The sequence below is a fragment of the Panthera tigris genome, chromosome C1 (assembly GCF_018350195.1).
Source record: "Panthera tigris isolate Pti1 chromosome C1, P.tigris_Pti1_mat1.1, whole genome shotgun sequence".
Classification (NCBI taxonomy): Eukaryota; Metazoa; Chordata; class Mammalia; order Carnivora; family Felidae; genus Panthera; species Panthera tigris.
In genome coordinates, this window is record NC_056667.1 from 139658216 (window position 1) to 139673009 (window position 14794).

The 14794-nt window shown below is 37.4% G+C and overlaps 1 long non-coding RNA gene across 1 annotated transcript in view; it reads left to right on the forward strand.

The window, feature by feature from the left end:
• Nucleotides 1-14794, forward strand: part of LOC122241338 — a 52825-nt gene that overhangs the window by 9210 nt on the left and 28821 nt on the right. The window contains exons 3-4 of the long non-coding RNA XR_006221418.1: nucleotides 1427-1548; nucleotides 2761-2804. This is a non-coding gene — a long non-coding RNA (uncharacterized LOC122241338). The remainder of the gene's footprint in view (nucleotides 1-1426; nucleotides 1549-2760; nucleotides 2805-14794) is intronic.

A 14794-nucleotide genomic window follows, 5' to 3' on the forward strand; every position in this document is an offset into this window, starting at 1 on the left:
TGCTTTTCAGATTGAAGATGAAGAGCAATAAGAATAAATCTGATATCCAGATGCAGCAAGCTTGCATTAGGGCAGAAATTGACTCTATTCCACAAATAAATTTTTTCAGTGATAGTCTTAGTGGGTCTAATATGGCCATGGCCTTCTTGATCATCCTTTCTTTTCTGTTTTTTTTTTTAAATTGTGTATTATCAAGCAATTTAGCACTAGATAATGCAATACTTTATCCAAGATGGTTTCACCTTTTTAAAATTCTTGCCAAAGCCCTAAATTTTGTTCTTTTTTTTTTTAAATGTTTATTTATTTTGAGAGAGAGAGAGAGACAGAGTGTGAGCAGGGGAGAAGCAGAGAGAGAGGGAAACACAGAATCTGAAGCAGGCTCCAGGGTCTGAGCAGTCAGTACAGAACCTGATGTGGGGCTCAAACTCACGAACTGTGAGATCATGACGTGAGCAAAGTCTGGCGCCCAACTGACTGAGCCACCCAGGAGCCCTGCCCTAAATTTTGTTCTTACATCAAAATGAGACATATGTGTGAACTCACAGAAACTGTAACCCAAAATAAATTACTTTAGTGGGCCACTACATAAGACTAGAGGTGGACTGGGGATGACATTATGTTGAGAGTCTTACTTTCCCAAACAATAGTGGGAAAGGCTTGGCTGCATCCTTCAGTGACATACATGTTATCTAATTTGTGGTTAAGATTTAAACAGGATCCCTGCTGGAAAGTCAGGTGGTTTCCACAGCCTTATTTTCATTCCATCAGACCACTTTGAAAATAAGATCTGCCAAGATTTTGAAAGTGGGCTAGAAAGAATGTAAGTCTCACCATTGACTTTTCAATGCTATATAAATCAAAAAGGTTGCCAGCAAGGAGACAGAATGAACAGGATTCCACAATGATGCAGGCAATTACTCTGGTAAATGTTGAGCCTTGGAAACTGAAATTGTGACTCTGTTTTCATATTGAGCAGGAGGAAGGAGATCATCCTCAGCTTTTTCTATTGATTAAGTAGCTGGTACTTTTTCAACAATTTGTGGCTTTTTGTTAAAGCTTAGAAAAGCACTTTGTTAAAAATAATAATGTTTCATTCATCAGATCTCTAGGTAGTAAATTATAGTCAATTGGAAGTTTTTGAACACCTCCTAGGAGTTGTGATATACATTAACAAAATTGGGTAACAGATTTATCCAAATCGGAAATATGAAAATGAGACCAACTTACATGAAAAACAAAAGGAAAAAAACTGGATTTGGAAAGCAAAATGTGCAGCAGTAGGAAGAAAGCAGTCATTTCCACCCCAGAATCCATTGTGAGGGCATCACATTGCCAAGCTTTGTTGCCAGCGTGGTCTATATTCTTTTCAGATCCTGTGATTATTTTCATCATACTTTCTAAAAGGCTCTCCTCTCCCCTTTTCCAGACTTTATCCCTCCAAAAGTTGCTGAAACTCAAGTCTTAACTGATGTTCCTAGAGCTGAACATATGAGAAGGAAGTGAAACTGACCGGCGTACTCCTTACCAGTGGGGCACAGGGCTTTCCAAGTAGGTAACCATGAAAGTGACCATGCCAAGGGACAGAACAGGAGGTCCTCTTTGGGTAAACAGGACATGCTTCCCCTTTTGACCTCTGGCTGACCTCCTGAGGGAAAGAGCCAAAGTAGTCAGCGTCTCTGGCCAGTGAAATCAGTATCAGTGACAACTGACATTCAGAGAACTCCCTGAAGCTTTGAGAAGGAACAAAGCAATGACACAGCAGTATTTCTAGGCAGAGTTAAATGATAACAATACTGTATATGCTCATTTATACTCAGTCTGGTATCCACTACCTGTCACATTGCCCTGTGGTAAATATCCTGTAGATTTATGGTGATTTGTTATAAAACCAGTTATCCTGTTGTCCTCAAATGGCAAGAGAGTATTTACACCTCATAATATGTGAAATATGAAGATGCAAGGCCCTTTTAATTTTAATTGGGTTCCTGATTAGGACAGAGAATGTTGAGCTGCTATTGTAGTTTTGTGGGCTTGTTTTCAGCACACAGAACTAGCAACAATCACCATGAACACCTTTCTTATAAATACGATAAATAAATGTGGAATGAAGACTTTGGGGCCAAATTGGCATTGGTATCATTTAATTTCTTCTGTGTTTCCAGCCAATTAAATGAATGGGTGCCTGTGGTAATTAAACTCACTTTGATAATTAGACACTGAGGATTCTTAAATTACTGAATGTTAATGAATATTTCCCAAGTACGATCCTAAGTGCTGCCAAATGGAATTTTACTGTTTATTATTATAGAGTTCTTTAAAAAAAATTCCACATATAAAAATTGAAGCTAGAAATAGAGGATTTTATTTTGTTGCCTTTCTTTACGAGTCTGGGCAGGTTGATGAGATTTGAATCGAAAACAAATTTTGTTATAAACGAGACATAGTTGAACTAATTCCTCGGAACTTGGAAGGCCACACATAATAGTGCGCAAATGAAAGCCACAGACAGGAGAAAATTGCTGCCTCACTGCAGTTGCCTACAAATAGACAACCCATAAATGCCAACTCTCTTCGCTAATAATTTGAGGCTAAAGCAGACAAAAGGTGTGAGCATCTTGGAGGTGTGCTCCAAGAAATATACAATGGTACTGCTCCGGGTTTTCCATCAGCAGATGAACCATATTGAGCATTCTGATCTGAACACTGTGGTTACAATGATTCTTGAGGTTGTTTTATAACCCTTGATAACTTGTTCCTCAGGCCTACCGTGCAAACCAGCAGATACTTGGATCAAACATTAAGCAGTAAGTACTCTAGGAACCATTTCTAGGCCATGCCTTACATATAATTATTTATTTCACATATTTTAAGTATTCAAATATTTATTTCAAATAGATCACAAAGCCTTTCTATCATCTCACTGAGAGGGAGAAGGAAGGGATGAGCCAGGGAATTAGTGTTTCTTATGCATCCTTTATGCTCCAGGCCATGTCCTAGCTCTCCACATATCGTGATGCCGTCACTAAAAAGTGATGGCATATTGATGGTTTCCTTATTTCTATGGGACAAGACAATATAAAACTTTAGCACTAGCCCAACATATTCTACACTATACTATACCATTTAAATCAGCAAATTCATACTCAGTCACTGAGGTCAAACCTAGCCCTACCACTTCAGCACCATGTTGAGGGAGCCTCTCTGGGGCTTGAATATCTCACCCATTAAAGGGGTAATAACCCTGCCAAGCAGGGTTGTTGTGAGGGCTCAGCTTGATAACATGATAAAAGACCAGAGTACAGTTCCTAGTATTTTAAATGCCACTTTCTCCCTTTCTTTTCTCCCTTCTTGACAGAATAGGGGATAGTCACCTTTTTAACATACTCCAATTTGGCCTTAAATCAGTTTTAATTATGCTATCTAATACAGATAAAAGGAATGAATAAAATGAGTCCTAAAGATACAAATCACAGAGAAAGGTTCTGGGGGTCTTCTTATACACCTCCCTAATAAGTGGATAGAATGAAAGAACGTCATTCAGTAAGGACACCTATAAGCTCCCCTTATAAAATTCCAATCCTCCCCGGTTGGTTCTGGGGATTGTTTTATTTCAGCCATTCTGTCCACATTCCAGATGGCAAGAAGCAGAACTTGGGGCATTCGAGCTGGAGGAAAGAGCAGAACAGAGGCATGCTTCCTCACTTTAGGTGTGTTTCTTCAAAGCTCACATAACACATGTGCTAACAACCCATTGGCCAGAACTTAGACATGTGCCTTGCTGAGATGCAAGGAAGCCTGACTAGTATAGTTTTTATTCAGAGAAGTCACGTGCCAGCTAAAAGGCAGGCTCTCTTAACGATAAAGGATACATTGTGTGTCAGATACATTGTGTGTCAGATGACACTCTTTGCCACAAGAAGTGATTATAAAATTCAAGGTAGGAAGGCGTTGTAGCTCTGATATATTCTGGATATATTTTGAAGTTAAACCCAGATGAATTTGTTGACTAATTAAATGGAGAGTCAGGGAAGAATCAGGGATGACTACGTGGTTTTGGGGTCTGAGCACTGAGCACTTGTCTTTTAAAGAGTTGGAGAAGAAGCAGGGAAGTAGGTTTTGGTGGTGAGTGCAATTGGGTTTCAGTGTGGGGCTTGTTGTTTGAAATGCCTACATACAAGGAAAGACACCAAAGAGGCCATATACAGAAGTTCTGAGGGAAGGTCTGGACTAGAAATGGATGTGGGAATCATCAAGTTTGAAGATGTGAGCATGAGGACCTCATGTTTGGAGATCTGAAGAGTGCAGGAAACAATAAAAGACACTAAGAAGAAGCAACCAGTGAAATTAAAAAAAAAAAAGTATGGAGGATTGGTGGCAAGCATGTGGAGGTTCTCTTGTGAGTACTTTCCTCTTTCTGATGGGCTAAGAAGCAATGCATCAGGGGCACCTAGGTGGCTCAGTCGGTTGAGCGTCTGACTTCAGCTTAGGTCATAATCTCACGGTTCGTGAGTTTGAGCCCGCGTCGGGCTCTGTGCTGACAACTCAGAGCCGGGAGCCTGCTTGGGATTCCGTGTCTCCCTCTCTCTCTGCCCCTCCCCTGCTCATGCTCTGTCTCTCTTTGTCTCAAAAAAAAAAAAAAAAAAAAAAAAATTTAAAAAAATTTTTAAAAAATTAAAAAAAAAAAAAAGAAGCAATGCATCAGCTAAAATGGCGTTGAGAGAAGATGTGTTGGTGGTTTGAAGATAGAGAAGAAAGTGTTAAATGGTATGGTAGTATGGTAGTTTAGCCTTGGGATCAAGAGAGCTCAGAGAGGAAGAGGAAAATAGCACTTTGGGGAGAGCTCTTATCTTTGGAGCAAGGAGAAGAACTGATGAGTGGAACAGAGAAAGATTAGCCCAAAAAAAGAAATATCAAGGATAGAAAATATTCAAGGCAGGACAACATATTACATGAGAGTTTGAATTAAGAAGTCATATTCAGATCCCATGTGCATTTCTTCTTAGTTTTGTGACCTTAAGCAAGCAACTAGGCTCCACTGGACTTTACCTTCCACCGTTTGTAAAATGGGAATAATAACAGGAACTGCCTCAGAGCATCATTTGTGAGCATTACATGAGCTATCGCTTGTAAAGTACTTAGAATAATCCTGGCTCATCACATGCCACTGTTATCAAAGTCAGAATTGCAGAAAGGAAGTTGACAAATGGCCACAGACCATCTGAATGATGTATGTGGAACCTGGAAAGTACTATCTCCACTTTGTCGGTTCTGGGATGCGTGCAGGGCCTGGGCTGATATTTCTGAGGGACACATTCACACGTGCCAGTGCCTGGGCTCCATGTCTGCTCTGGCTTGGCTTCCATGACTCACTGGAAATGATTCTCTTTACGTTATTTCAGTCTAGAGATGAGTCTTGGTTGAGGCTCTGAATTCACCAAACTTAGAACCACCATCTCCAGACATCTTTCAAGATATCAAGTTTTCCATTGTTTAAATGATTTAAGTCATAATTTTCTGCTACATGCAGCCAAAATTATCCAATCTGATATGCTAAGGAAATAAGGGTCTCCTCGATCAGAGTAAGAATTCATTAAATCACACTTTTTTTGATAGGTGTAATATAACAATAGACGGCTCCTTATTTATTCTAGTCTTATTGAGAAATAACTTACATACATCACTGTATAAGTTTAAGGTATATAGCATGATGTTTTGATTTATATACATTAAAAAATGATTACCACAATAGATTTAGGTAGCATCCACCGTCTCATATAGATACAATAAAAAGGGGAAAAAAATTCTTGTGATGAGAACTCTTAAGGTCTTCTATCTTAACAACTTCCCTATATATCATACAGCACTGTTAGCTATAGTCACCATGTTGTACATTATATCCATGATACTTATTTATCTTATAACTGGAATTTTGTACTTTTTGACCCCCTTCCTGCAATTTCCCTTCCCTCTCCTACTTCTGGTAACCACAAATCTGACCTTTTTTTTGTATAAGTTTGACTGGTCTTTTTTATCATTATTATTAGATTCTACATTTAAATGAGATTTATCTTTTTTTCTCCAGTTTATTTCACTTAGCATAATGTCCTCATGGTTCATCTATGTTGTCACAAAAGGATTTCATAATTTCTTCAGCTATGGTATACATAACTTAATAGAATATATTAATATTAGTGTTGTATGTAATATTACTATAATCTATATGGTATAAAATATAATTTATTTATAATTATATAACTAATTTATTATATATATGTGTGTATATCACAATTTCCTTATCCATTCAACCATCAGTGGACACTTAGATTGTTTCCATGTCTTGGCTATGATAAATAATGCTGCTGTAAACACAGGTGGGTAGATATCTTTTGAGTTAAGTGTTTTCATTTCCTTTGGGTATATTCCTAGAAGTGAAACAGCTATAGCATATGGTAGTTCCATTTTTAACTTTTTGAAGAATTTTCCTTCTATGCTTAATTTATGAAGCATTTTTAATGTGAATTGATATTCAGTGTTGTCAAATGCCTTTTCTGCATCTATTAAGATGACTATATGATTCTTTTCTTTCATTCTATTAATGTGGTAATTGATTGACTTTAATTGATTTGTGTATCACTTTAATTTTACTTTTTCACAATTCTATACAAAATTCTCAAAGGCAATAAATTCCAATTATACTTTCTGATGCAACTGAAAAAAATTCCCAAAATATGTCTTGATATTTCTTCATTGTTCCTATAATTACTTACTTATTTAACATATTCAAATGAATTCCATTTTAATATAAGTATAATAGTAGCAACAATAATAATAATACCTGTTGCATAGAATAAACTTTCATTAATTTAATTCTCCATTGTTATTGAATTGAAGATTAAAATACTTCTGGTGTCAGGTTGGAGATGTAGAGACTTATAAAAAATATCATTCTTGTATCCAATGGAAAAAAGGCAGTCTGTTTAACAATTGGTGCTGGGATAACTGGACAGCAACATGCAGAAGAATGAAACTAGACCGCTTTCTTACACATACACAAAAATAAACTCAAAATGGATGGAAGACCTGAATGTGAGACAGGAAGTCATCAAAACTCTAGAAGAGAAAGCCGGCAACAACCTCTTTGACCACAGCTGCAGCAATTTCTTGCTCAACACATCTCCAAAGGCAAGGGAATTAAAAGCAAAAATGAACTATTGGGACCTCATCAAAATAAAAAGCTTCTGCACTGCAAAGGAAACAATCAACAAAAGTAAAAGGCAACTGATGAATAGGAGAAGATATTTGCAAATGACATATCGGGTAAAGGGCTAGTATCCAAAATCTATAAAGAGCTCACCAAACTCCTTACCTGAAAAACAAATAACCCAGTGAAAAAATGGGCAGAAAACATGAATAGACACTTCTCTAAAGAAGACATCCGGATGGCCAACAGGCACATGAAAAGATGCTCAACGTCGCTCCTTATCAGGGAAATACAAATCAAAACCACACTCAGATATCACCTCACGCCAGTCAGACTGGCCAAAATGAACAAATCAGGAGACTATAGATGCTGGAGAGGATGTGGAGAAACGGGAACCCTCTTGCACTGTTGGTGGGAATGCAAACTGGTGCAGCCACTCTGGAAAACAGTGTGGAGTTTCCTCAGAAAATTAAAAATAGACCTACCCTATGACCCAGCAATAGCACTGCTAGGAATTTACCCAAGGGATACTGGAGTGGTGATTGATAAGGGCACATGTACCCCAATGTATAAAGCAGTGCTTTCAACAATAGCCAAATTATGGAAAGAGCCTAAATGTCCGCCAACAGATGAATGGATAAAGAAGATGTGGTTTATATATACAATGGGGGCACCTGGGTGGCTCAGTCGGTTAAGCTCAGGTCTTGATCTTGGTGGTTCATGAGTTCAGGCCCCACGTTGGGCTCTGTGTTGACAGCTCGGAGCCTGGAGTCTGCTTCAGATTCTGTCTCCCTCTCTCTGCCCCTCTCCCGTTTGTGCTCTGTCTCTCTCTGTTTCAAAAATAAATAAACACTAAAAAAAATTATATATACAATGCAATACTACTTGGCAACAAGAAAGAATGAAATCCTGCCATTTGCATCAACATGGATGAACTGGAGGGTATTATGTTAAATGAAATGAGTCAGTCAGAGAAAAACAAATACCATATGTTTTCACTCATATGTGGATCTTGAGAAACTTAAAAGAAGACCATGGGGGAAAGGAAGGGGGGAAAAAGTTACAGACAGAGAGGGAGGGAGGCAAACCATAAAAGACTCTTAAATACAGAGAACAAACTGAGGGTTGATGGTGGGTGGGGGAGAGGGGAAAGTGGGTGATGGGCATTGAGGAAGGCAGCTATTGGGATGAGCACTGGGTGTTGTATGGATGCCAATTTGACAATAAATCATAGTTTTTAAAAAAGGATATCATTCTCGCCTTTGCAACTGGAAAAACTCGGACCCATCAAAGAATTGAGGTCTCAAGGCAAACAAGAAACTTCAAATATGGAGAGACAGATGCCTACAAAGATAAATAGCACTTTGCTAGACTCTACATAAAATGAATAGAAGATATAGCTAAAATGTTTTCAGAAATTGCTAGAGACTGAGAGTGAGCTTAGTGTGAGAGTGTAAAGCCCCCAGATGCTGAAGATACAGAGGTGTTTGCACATTCTTGCTGGCAGCACTCATAGAAAAGATTTAGAAGAATTCTTGAGAAAGCTTGTTTTCATGGTACTGACTTGAGAAAGGGAATAGCAGTCACTGCCCAAACTTCCCAAACCCATCTCCTCTATCTCCACTACGGGATGAAAGGCTTAATCTCCAGGGGGAAGAGTAACAAAACCCATCACCTTAGGGTAAGGTAGAAATCCACTGCATCTGGGGGAAGGGAGCAGGGAAGGAAAAAAAAAAAAGAAGTTGCATCCCTCCCATGGGAGGGATACCACCTGATACCCATATATCTGCTATGGGAGAAACACCCAGAAGGTCCAGTTTTATAGCTGGAGGGGCAGAGCACTTGCGAAGGCCATTGGCCAGATCCAAGAAAAGAGCCTTGAGACTGAGACATAATCAAACATGAGGGAATGCTCTCTTTCTCTGGCATCCCCAACCAGCCTTACGTGCTTAGAGAAAAATAGCAGTGGAATATAGCTGGGAGAGCTGCAAGACACCAATGTCTGTTGGGCAACAGTGCAAATGGAGTTCTGAGCAAAGAAAGAACAGGTAATGATAGAAACTCCAACAAACCAGCCCACGCTGTAAACACAGGGCATCACTAGGAGGATTTGAAGATTGAGGTATACTCAGGGTAACCATCAGAACAATAAACCCCAAGTTTGGCCTAACTCTTCAAAAGATTAGCACAAATCCTTCGCTTAAGATCAGGCTGAAGAAAAGGGATGCTCATCTCCAACTTTAAATAACATTTACCCCAGTCTCTATACCCCTACACAAGATATCTAGCTTTCAACAAAAAAAAAATTCTAAGGCATATGAAAAGTAAAATACATACACACACACACACACACACACCCTCACAAAAAAGGCAAAGCAATTATCAGGATCAGACTGGCTGTGTATGACACAGATGTTGGACCTATCAGACAGAAAGTTTTCAGTAATTATGATTAATATGTTACTGGCTCTAATAGAACAAAGTAGACTGCATGCAAGATCAGATAAGTAATTCAACAGAGAGATGAAACTATAAAAAAGAATCAAATGCAAATACTAGAAGGGAAAAAAAAAAATCAGTAGCAGATATGAAGGCCTCCAACAGGCTCCTCAGTAGATTCAACCGAGCCAAGGAAAGATTCTGTGAAATTGATGATAGGTGAGTGGAAACTACCCCAAATGAAACACAAAGAAAAAAGAACAAACAACAACAAACAGAGCGCCCAACAGTGTGGGACAATTTCAAACAGAGTAGCATATACACAAGAGGGAAAAAATGGAACCAAATAAATAGTTGAAGAAATAATGTCAGAGAATTTTACAAAATTAGTGACAACATGAATCCGTGGATCCAAGAAGTTCACAGAACACTAAGCAGGATGTAGTAAAAAGGAGTGAAATAGAATTTGTTTTTTAATTTTCAAACAAAAACTAAGAGAATTCATTTCTAAAGGAAATGCTAAAGGAAATTCTTCAGATAGACGTATGAGATAGAAACTTGGACCTACACATAAAAAAATGAAGTGAATAGGAACCGAAATGAATGAAAATAGATAAAATTTATTTTCTAGTTGTAAATGTGATAAGAGATAACTGACTAATACCTATAGTATATGTAAAGGTAAAACTTATGAGCATAATAGAACAAAGGATGAGTGGGAAGAATTAGAAATATACTGTTGTAATGATCTTGCGCTACATGTAAAGTAGTGTACCATTATTTGAAGGTAAACTCAGATTAATTTGAAACACATATTGTAAATCCCAGAGTAATCACTAAAAACATTTTTTAGAGAGGTATAATTAATGAGTCACTAAAGATCAAATGTAATAAAAAATGCTTAGCCCAAGAAAAGACAAAGAGAAGAAAGAAATACAGTACAAATGGAACAAAGAGACATAGCTAACAAGAAGTTAGATATTAATCCAATCATATAAATAATCACTTTAACTGTAAATGGTCTAAATACATCAGTTAAAAGTCAAAGATTGTCAGATCGAACAAAAACCAAGACTCAAATATGTGCTGCCTACAATAAACCCATGTTAAATATAAAGACAAATTATGTCTTTAAGTGTTTAAAGCTTAATCATATAAAATATGTAAAATATGTTTTATATATTAACAATATAAAAGCTTAAATTATAATAGAGTGAATCATTAACTTCTATAGAAGATACTATGTACCATATGGATATGCTTTACATATACATGTGGATTTTACATCATTACAGTATACTATGAGGCAGCGATTACTATCCCTAACTTTAGAAATGATAAAACAATAGCTTAAAAGTTAAATAATGTGTTCAGTGTTTCTTACCTAATAAATGACAGAGGGGGGATCACAACCCAGTTTGTTTGATTACAAAACTTACATAAAGATTCACTATTTGGAACTGCTACTACAGATAGTTTTTGGTTATGAGTTTAATAATGCCTATTAATCTATTCATTAGGAATGATTTCACAATATTTCTGATTGTTCTGAGTGCATGCCTTGAGTAATTATAAAAACAGGTCCATTTTACTATGGAAAAGAGGGGAAAATAACATGACCACGATTTGAAATAGTTACAATTTCACATGCCACTATTTTATAGGTCTATAATAGCATAGATATAACTTTTTAACTCTCCAATTTTACTTTGCCCCTGTGATCTTAACTTTTCATACTCTCAAATTTTCTAAACACTAATTCACATTATTATATTTATCTTACTCTTTTCTTAATACTCGTCTGTTTTGAACATAAATATTGGCTAGACACCACATACTTTGGCAATATCCAAGTTTCTATAAACTTAGCATAAGTATCAATTTTATAACACCTTATCTATTACTTGTATACATTTAGAATCCATTAAGCTATATAAAAATTCATGTAAAGATAAAGCTGGGAACTGGAAGTAATTTTCTGAAAAGCTTTGAATACTGCCAACAAATGTTTATATAAGAAAAAAAAAGCCAATAGATTAATAGGATGTTTTTGTTTAAATGTTAAAGTTATAAACTTTATATTTTAAAGTTTTACTTTTGGTTTAATTGCCTAACTAGTCAGCTTAGCACAAAATCCTGTATTCCTTACTTGATAGTCACTAGGGTGTATTTGAAATGGAAAACTTCAAATTCATTTTAGCTACAGATGGTTATTGTAAAGAATACTAAAAATGGTCATAAAGCAATCGGCCAATAAACACACTTAAAACAATAAAGTGTATCTGGAACAAACTGGGTTAAAATAGTACGTAACACCCATTGTAAGCGGCAATATCAGTTTCAGCAGTAAATAAATGGGCATGAACTATGGCAGTTGTTAAAGTTTAATCATAAATACTTGACATTAACTGGGAGTGAGAGAAGAAAAGTTGGAGAAAATGTATCATTCAACTGACAGTGAGGCCTATCTTGCACAGCAGACTGGATACTACTCCACTCCAGAATTCCTCTAATGCCTAAAGTCAATCTTCCAGATTTTCTGATCGATCTCAGTGTCCAAGTGGTAAAAGGTATACTTGACTGTGCTCTTTAGCCCCTAAAGCTACCATCATGCTCCATTTCATCTATTAGAGAGAATAACAAATCGGAGCAAAAGAGCAATAGACATCAACCTAATTTCTCTACAGCTCAGAAGGATGACCAATGAGCTGTTTCCTCTTGTTGTCCCATGACATAAACAAATGCCACATGTCTACAGGTCTTTGCTTACAACCTAGGGTATGTGATTCCTACCAACAATATTTTCTTCTGCTGATAGTTGAATAAAATCCCTTTGCATAGGTCTGCACGGAATATTATAAAAATATATTTATTAGTGCTTATTATCTGTCAGGCACTATTAAAACTATTTTAGAGATATTACCTCCTTTAATAATTACAACAATGATCTGAAGTAGGTTTTATATTATGACTGTCTTATAGATGAGGATAGGAAGAATTGGAAAAGTTAAATATCTCTCCCAAGAGCACCCAGCTGGTATGTGGTAAGCTCGGACTAAAATCTAGGTGCCCACATGACATCTGAACTGAGATCTGGAACCCAAAGGCGAGTGGTGCGAGACCACACAGTATGTTTAGTCAAGTACTTTTGTATGACTGCAAATTAGAGCATGAGTGAGACGAGGAAGACCTTGGGAGAGATAGACTGTCAAGGGCCAAGTAATGAATTAGATTGTTGACCACACAAAGTCATAGGGTTTTTGAGACTTTGGCAATGACAAGCTGCTTAAAAAATGTTTAAGGAGGGATAGGATGTGCTTAGTGATGCAATCAAAATTTAAAAACAATTAGTACTTCTTCTATGATTCAGATGAGGGATTACAGGTGCCTAAGCTCTGCTGTGTTAGTGAAGATGAAGAGAAAAGCTATAATTGGTAGTGCTTATACTTGAAATGGAATTTGATGGAGAGAGGGATAAATTCAAGATAATGGCTTTAGGGGGCCAGCTAGAAAGCAGGGCTATTCAATGCGATAAAGAATTAACAGAGGAGGAAACGACTGCATATACTGAGAGCCCATGCCGTGGTTATATCCTGGTGGACACATCCACTAGACATTTAATAATATTTAATAATAGTTTAGTTCCCTGGAGAAAGTGAGAAGAGAAAGACACAACAATGAGGGACCACCTGTGTAGGAGTGATTAGAATATAAAGCATCAGTGAATGAAACAGAGAAAGGGTGAGCAAAGAGAAAGAAAGCCAAAGAGAATGCTATGTTAAAAGCCAAGGATTGCAGAGTTGGAAGAAAGAGAATCCCAACAACATCTAAGGAAAGAGAAAGATCATGTAAGATTAAGCATTGAAAAGTAGGAACAGGATTTTGCAGCAAGATCATTGATGATCTCAGAGATGACAAATTTGGTCAAGGATTAAGGGTGGACTTTTGGTCACAGTTAACTGAAGAGTAAATAGGAAATGAAGTGGACATATCAACTAAAGATTACTGGGGGTTTTGTTTGTTTTGTTTTTGGGGCGTTTCTTTGTTTTTTTGTTTTTGTTCTCTTTTGAGAGGTTGGTGGTTAACAGAAACTGAGACTATATCTGGCAGGGAATACAACTGTGAGAAATTTTTTCCCCTTTTTTTTCTTTATTTATTGGCATACTTCATTGTCTCAATTTTCTGTCGTGAGACAGTCAGACTAATAAATTACAGGAAAGTTTTCTATAGAAAGTTGAGTAGTAGGGATGAAACTATGTATCATACACTGAAAAGTAAATGATGGAGAGGAAGAGAAGGCAGTGGGAAGCTTGACTGTAGCTAGATGGGCATGCAGCTTAGAAGAACCCCCTGTTAACACTGGATAAATAGCAAATGAGTGAATTTTTCTTGGCACACATCAGGTTCAAAACCTTGTATGGCAGACTGGTTTGTCTTCTAGAAACAACGTTCTAGAGCTAGAAAAACTACCTACAACTTACCTCCTCAAACTAGTCTGAGGCAAGGGTCACAGTTAAAGTCTTTTTAAGAAAATCTGGTGATACTTTTTGACCACCCATGTGGTTCCAGCCCTTGCTTATGTCTCCTTTAAAAAGCAAAAGCAAAGTAGGTCTCTGGTGAGATTGCCCTGTTTACCCCTGGTGGTAAACAGTCTCCAAAGATGGCGTCTATCAGTTCTTTTTTTCCATAGCAACATGCCATACCACCCATTAAGAGAGAGGGAGAGAGTCTATTTCCGATCACTTTGCAGCCGGGCTGGTCTTGTGACTGGCTTGGCCAGGAATTCTGTCTCCAGTCATGTCCCATTCTGGTCCAATTTTGAAAAAGCAGCTTCTTACTCACATTTCATTTAGTTGGAATTTTTAGCCCCTTGAAATGTGCGGCTTTTGTTCGGGTTGGGGAAATGTATATTACAACTCTCTTCTGGAGCTCCTTTAGCATCATTCTCTGTAGGTAGGTTGTTTCTGGTGCACTCTGGTTGGAAAGTGCAGATGGTTTGTGTTCCGGGGCCATTCAGTGGCCACAAAAGACTTAGAGAGACTTTTCTATAAATGATGTTTTCAGATGCTGCTTCTGAATGTCAGGGGTTGAATTCTGGTGTCACACGTTCAAAGGCCCTCATCACACGCATACCACGTGGGCTTTTTGTTTGGG